The sequence below is a fragment of the Schistocerca nitens genome, chromosome 2, assembly GCF_023898315.1.
Source record: "Schistocerca nitens isolate TAMUIC-IGC-003100 chromosome 2, iqSchNite1.1, whole genome shotgun sequence".
In the NCBI taxonomy this organism is placed as follows: domain Eukaryota; kingdom Metazoa; phylum Arthropoda; class Insecta; order Orthoptera; family Acrididae; genus Schistocerca; species Schistocerca nitens.
Window position 1 is genome coordinate 1002397411 of NC_064615.1, and position 7685 is coordinate 1002405095.

Genomic DNA, 7685 nt, shown 5'->3' on the forward strand with positions numbered 1-7685 from the left:
CAGTGACTGTCCAGGAGGAGACCATTTTAAGCTGAATGCTGTAGACTGGGATGGGCATCTAGTTGATATTCGAGTTAAAAATGTCCTAATGTATCTGTAATATTGAAGCAGGAACAGTATGGGTGTATGGTATAAAACCGATGCACACAGCCACCGATATACCACTCTGCAGCGGAAGCACAACGTGATAACAAGGGAGAATTATAAATTACCTTAAATTGATAGGCGGGAATGCAATGTAACTGCCCCAGTTCAATATGATAAGTGAATTATACATCAGGACTATTTTCTCAGACATTATTTGCTTTAGCGATGTTTAATAATAATAATGAGTTTAGGATGCCCATTGTACATATAACGAAACCTGCCGATTTCATGTGTGACCGATTCGTCTCTTATTTCGAAGTGCACGATTTTCTTGTAATCGTACCTTTTTGCTTTCGTAGCAGGCACAGTATTTCTCTTTAACTACGAAATTTACAATTCTGCAGCTAATGTAATAACTGTGTTTGCTGTAAGTTGTGTTTAATAAAGTACTGAACAATGTTTTAAGTTACTAGAAAGAAAAAGCTTCGATATCTACATAGCTATGGAAAAACGTGCTGTTGTATCAGCTGCTTTTACGGCAGCATGGCCCATGACACGGCTGCTGTCTCACATATCACCACAAAAAAATGGCCTCCCTGTACAATGTATTTCACTTCTCGGGAAAATATAGACTTCCGTTTGCTCAGACAAGCACTGGCATTAAATCTTGATGACATCACTGTACCACTTTTGCTGATTCTAACGATTTTTAATTACTGAATGGACAACACGTAACCTAATGGAATATTGTTAGTTTTATGCAAATAATTTCTTTTGGACTTTACTGCCAAGCATGATGAGGATAATGGGACTTGATTTGCAGTAGTTTCGGTATACAGAAAAGAATTTTACATTGGAAACACTGCTCTGCCTACCTGCTAATTTTATCTGCACCATGGTAATGATCAGGTTGTAAACTGGTATAATCTTACTGTACAACAGTCCATCTGTAAAATATACAAATACAGTGAAGATATGTGGTCACCAGCTCTGAAAGAGCAATTTACCTTTATTCTTTTAAAAGTTATTTAACTGTTACTGAAATGAATTTGGATTGTTACTAATGATTTTCACTGTTCTACTTCGAATCATGATGGATGCAAGCTGTGAGATTCTGATGCAGCATCTTTAAAATTAGCAGTTATATATTATTGATAACAGAAAATTAAGTGAAAGTAAGTTCAAAATTTGAAGCTTCAAGTGAATCATCAATGTGACCTATAATTTTATGTCCTGTAAATTGAAGATTGTATTATATAGGTACATACTCTTGCAGCAATTTTTCTTTGTTGTGATTCTTAAATTATTTTATGCGATTTTTTGACCATTGAGATTTACTCAAAATTATTTAAACAACTTGACTAGGAAATGAAGATTCATTGTGACATAGAAGTAGCGCTAAGATTAGTCAGTTTATCAATATACTTTACTAACAATGTGACTGTGACAGATTCTGGGATTGTGTACTGACAGAAATCATGTGTGCGTTTTACTGCAACTGGCTGTCTGTGATCTATTGGCATAATCTGATCCCCTTAGGTCGCATGCAACGTCAGGGACAGGCTCAGAACAGTAGTTTTGATCACCAACATGCTAAGGACATTTGCAATAATACATCAATGTATGTAGTATTTTCTATTTTTACTTTTCTATTTTAATTTTAATTTTAATATTTTTCTTGCTTTTGGTGGTTGCACTACCCTAGCAATGCCCATGGTTTGAATACTATTATTTGCTAAAAACCTCGTTTTGGCATTCTGAACTGTTTACGAAACAAAAAGGTCTTTAAATTTTATGCAAATCACTCTATATAAAAAAAGAACAAGACTGGACCACGTTGTACCCTGTGGTGTACCTGTGGTGATGATTCCCCATTCGTTGTGTAAACTTGCTGGGTGTCTTTATGCGACGTTCTATATCGTTTTACCTAGACAGGATGAAAAACAGTCATCTGCAATGTCTCTGATACCATAAGGATTGAGTTTCTCTAGGAGAATGGTGTCACTGTACCGTCAGATACCTTTGATAAGTCATATAAAATACCAGCTGACAGAGCTCTGCTGCTTAAATTTTATTAAATGTGAGTCTTGAATAGCATGCCCTGTGGAGAGACCCTTTTGAAATCCGAGTTAAGGCTAGCAAGAAGAGGTCCCCAGCTATATGGCGACATAGGTTCAGATCCCAGGAATAACACCTTGCAATCATTCACCCTACTGGGCCCTCATCACGAGTAATCGACGAAAACAAAAACAAAAAAAAATCGGAATTTTACGTGATGCTCAATGCCATTTAACAAATTCTTACATATGACATTCCAGCATGCTGGGGTAGCTTGAGTCAGCAACTTCTGTTAATCATTAGAACGAAAGACCAGTCCAACTAGCAACTTTTTACTTTTTATTCATTCGATGACTAGTCATTGAATGAATAAAAACTAAAAATTTGCTACTTGGACTGGTTTTTCGTTGTAATGAAATTTTTACTTGACAGGCTGGTCCTGTGGTGTACTGGATCAGAGTAAGGCCTTCTTGTGCAGGGGGTTGTGTGTTCTAATCTGCTTTACACTCCTCTTATTTTTAAATCTTTATCAAAATGACTCTGATCATTGTTTTCATTCAACTAGTTGGTTTAAATGCAATTTTTTAGTTCTATTCCTTTATCAAATCATTTTGATCATTATATAAAGTTTTTCCTTTGGTCTCAATTTTTCTTAATATCATTTTTTTCCACTTGGAATTTTTGTGAATCTGGATTTAATTATACTTATCTATTATAATATTTAAATGTTTGAAAGTGCTGATCTACCTATTAAAAAGAAAAGATGAAATAATCGATTTATGATGACTCTGCGATGATATCAATGTACTTTTAGTTACAAGATGTGCAAATCTTTTAATGGTAATCGTCATAAAAACATGTGAAACATAGCCTACATTCCTTTTGGGCTACGTACACAATAACACAGATGAAGAGATTATAAGTAAAATTCAAGGAAAATCAGTAATAGGAATAATGAGTGCAATGACATGAACGAATAAATAGGATGATAAAAGAAAGAAATTAAATCGAAATTAACGCATAAAATTAGTTAATATCACATGAACAAAGATTTCCTGTGGAAAAGGAATGACAGGAAGAAAAATGAAAACAAATGATGAAGTTGATATGATGAGTAAAATGATGTGATAATGGAATAAAAAAACTGCATTTAAACAAATTAACTGAATAAAAATAATGATCGAAGTCATTTCGATAAAAATGAAAAACAAAAAAATTACAGTACCCGACTAGATTTGAACCCACGACCTTCTGTACGTAAAGGCCTTACCCCACCTTCTTTTATATATACATATTGCTATTATTCCACGAAAACAATAACAAAAATGACTTGCTTACAATGAAATGACTTAAACAAGGTGACAACTAAAAAAATTGCATCAATTACACCATGCAACCAAGTAATACTATACAGCTTTTTTAATGCTTTTGAGCGTAACGCAAAATTCTGAATTTTTTTGTCAGTTACTCGCAAATAAGCGCCCACCAGCATGAATGACTGTAGGGTGTGATATCTACATCACTACGTAGATGGTTTCCAAAAGTTCGGTCCCACCGCTGGGAACCTCTCCTTGTTAGTATTTTATTTTGTTATAGATGAGTTATGTTTATGTTATGGCATGTCTCTGCTCCACTGTTACCTGGAAGAATCATGTATGGCTGGTGTCGAAGTTCGAGTTTGTTCCCTGTTCTGCAACTCCGTCGCAGTGTCTTACTGCAATATCTGCATACGTCATCCAGCTCATTGTCATCTGCCCTCTTTCGCTTAAAAAATCTCATTTAATTTGGCCCTATATCTGCTACTGAGCAGGTGATTTAGCTGTTTCCATTTATATTCACTATATACAGGTAGGGCGAGTGTTGTGCGTAGAAACACATTTGAGATTTTCCCCTGTAACGAGCCCTGTAATGGAAGATTATTTTGTAATCTTACTCCATTTTGAAATGATAGTATTCACTTCATCCATGGTGGGGTCTTTTTTCTTGAATTAGAAACATTGCTTTGGAAAAGTAAGTCTTTTCCAAATGTGAAAAAACTGTTCCAAGGAACAACATGGTCAAGCACCCAGGAAGAAATGTTATATTCAAATTCAAAAGCGTTGCAATATACAATATCTTGTCAGTACTACATTAATAGCCTGCATGTTACGTTATTGCTCTACTACACTCCAGTAATCGGTAAGTGAAATCAGATTAAGAAGTATTATCGAAATCTAGTTACAGGTTAAAAACATTTTGAAACTGATGCTATTGGTAACTAATACAAATTTCCATTTTCGAGACAGGAAAAATGGTTAAGATATTCAAGTCTCTAAGTTCGTTTATAAATTTCAATTTTTCCATGATAGTGCACGACTGATGAAGCATGGCTTAACTGTCCACACATTATGTAACTAGTTTTAAAAACATACAGAATTTTATTAACCATATAAGTCTGTATCTGAAGAATTAATAGTATCCTCCAAATAGCTTTAATATATTACATACCACTTGAATATGTACAATTTACAGTATTTTCAAACGCTGCGTAAAACACATTATGCAATACAACAAGAAAAACAGTAGAAAATGCCGGAAACCGCTTATGGTATTTTTAACCATTTCATATACGCGAAGCACTGACATGTTAATTAATGGGCTGCTTCGTCCACCCCGACAGCTGAATGGTCAGCGTGACGGACTGCCGTCCTAAGGGGCCCGGGTTCGATTCCCGGCTGGGTCGGGGATTTTCTCCGCTCAGGGACTGGGTGTTGTGTTGTCTTCATCAACATTTCATCCCCATCCGGCGCGCAGGTCGCCCAATGTGGCGTCGAATGTAAGACCTGCATCAAGGCGGCCGGTCCTGCCCCGTAAGGGTCCTGCCGGCCAATGACGCCAAACGCTCATTTCCATTTCCGTGGGATGTTTCAGTTTCCTACCTTCGTCACCAACAAGGAGCATCATGGTAGCCTACCTCTATAACCACTGGCCACAATTCCAAGAGCAACAATAGTGCTTTTACAACCGAAGAAGTCAAAGGTTTAAAGCATGGTATAACTGGAGAACCTGTTGCGTTCAGTGAAATTGTTCAAATAATCCATAAGATTTTGTTATGACTGAAATAATCCGTGAGAACAAGGAAGGAAATGAACAAACAAGACAGAGGAAAAAGTGAATAGGTTCACATCATTTTGTTTGAAACCCGACAAGTTTTTCTCCACCTTATCAGATGGCTGTATGTGTTTTGAGGTGATGAACGTCAAGTGGTGCTGCATCACGTCTTTTGTTATACAGAGTTTTGTATTCTTGTTCATGCATGGATATGGTACACAAGCAATACCATTCGTATACTGACAAACCCTCGTGCAGGCTCTTATTAATCACTGTCGTGACAGAGGACAATGTTTCTGTCCTTCCTGAACTTCATTCAGTATTCGCTGTCATTTTATGTAGCCATGGTGACGGCTCAGAAGTCTTAGGATGTCCCCGAGCTGTTCCTCACAATACCGCTACTTGACGAAAGTGTCATCGACGTATTTATACCACACCTTCGGATCACAAGACGCCAATTTCAGCGCCTGTCTTTCGAAATGCTCCATGTATGAGTTGGTTGCCATTGGAGTAAGTGGGTTAGCCATGGCAACGCCTTCCAGCTGTTCGTAGAAATCGCCATTTCACACGCAGTAGCTCGTGCTGAGACAAGGGGGAAACAGGTTGGTTATTTCCTGCGGGAAAATGGAACGAATATGCCCCAGAGAATCACTAAGTTGCACTTTGGCAAACAAGGAAATAACATTATAGCTGGCCAGGATGTTGTTCGGTCGGAATTTTAGTTTCTTTAGTTCCTTAATGAAATATCCCTAGCCTTTTATGTGTGTGTGTCGGTCTTTCAGGCGTGCTGCTCTGGCAGAGAGGCCGAGACCTCCTAGGTCAAGGACATGTAAACAGCTGAAACAATCCCTCTATACTTCAATCGCTATTTGGAAAGAAATGTAAACACAATTTTCTGGCATCGGGGTGACCAATTATTGCTAACTTTTTCTATATGAAACTATTACTTGAATAGGTAATGACATGAAATTGTGAAATTTTATCTTTAACAAAATAAAAGGCAACCCAAATACACGGAAGAGCCAAAGAAACTGGTACACCTGCCTAATATCGTGTAGGTTCAAATGGTTCAAATGGCTCTGAGCATTATGGGACTCAACTTCTGTGGTCATAAGTCCCCTAGAACTTAGAACTACTTACACCTAACTAACCTAAGGACATCACACACATCCATGCCCGAGGCAGGATTCGAACCTGCGACCGTAGTGGTCGTGCGGTTCCAGACTGTAGCGCCTTTAACCGCTCAATATCGTGTAGGGCCCCAGCGAGCACGCAGAACTGCTGGAGCACGACGTGGCATGGACTCGATTAATGTCTCAAGTAATGCTAGAGGCAACTGACACCACGAATCCTGCAGGGTTTTCCATAAATCCGTAAGATTACAAGGGGGTGGAAATCTCTTCCGAAAAGCACGTTGCAAGGCATCCCAGATATGCTCAATAATGTTCATGTCTGGGGAGTTTGGTGGCCAGCTGAGGTGTTTCAACACAGAAGAGTGTTCCTGGAGTCACTCTGTAGCAATTCTGGACGTATGGGGTGTCGCGTTATCCTGCTGGAATTGCCCAAGTCCGTCGGAATGCGCAGTGGACATGAGTGGATGCAGCTGACCAGACAGGATGGTTCAAAATGGTTCAAATGGCTCTGAGCACTATGGGACTCAACTGCTGAGGTCATTAGTCCCCTAGAACTTAGAACTAGTTAAACCTAACTAACCTAAGGACATCACACACATCCATGCCCGAGGCAGGATTCGAACCTGCGACCGTAGCGGTCTCGCGGTTCCAGACTGCAGCGAGACAGGATGCTTACATACGTGTCACCTGTCAGTGATGTATCTAGACGTATCATGGGTCCCACCTCACTCCAACTGCACACGCCCCACACCATAACAGAGCCTCCACCAACTTGAACAGTCCCCTGCTGACATGCAGGGTCCATGGATTCATGAGGTTCTCTCCGTATCCGTCCACGTCTATCCGCTCCATGCAATTTGAAACGAGACTCGTTCGACCAGGCAACATGTTTCCAGTCATCAATAGTCCAATGTCGGTGTTGACAGGCCCAGGCGAGGCGTAAGGCTTTGTGTCGTGCAGTCATCAAGGGTACACGAGTGGGTCTTCGGCTCGGAAAGTCCATATCGTTGACGTTTCATTGAATGATTCGCAGACTGATACTTGTTGATGGCCCAGCATTGAAATCTACATCTATTTGCGGAAGGGTCGCACTTCTGTCACGTTGAAAGATTCTCTTCAGTCGTGGTTGGTCCCGCTCTTGCAGGATCTTTTTCTGGCCACGGCGATGTCGGAGATTTGATATTTTACCGGATTCGTGATATTAATGGTACACTCGTGAAGTGGTCGTACGGGAAAATCCTCACTTCATCGCTGCCTCGGAGATGCTGTGTCCCATCGCTCTTGCCCGACTATAATATCACATTCAAATTCAGTTAA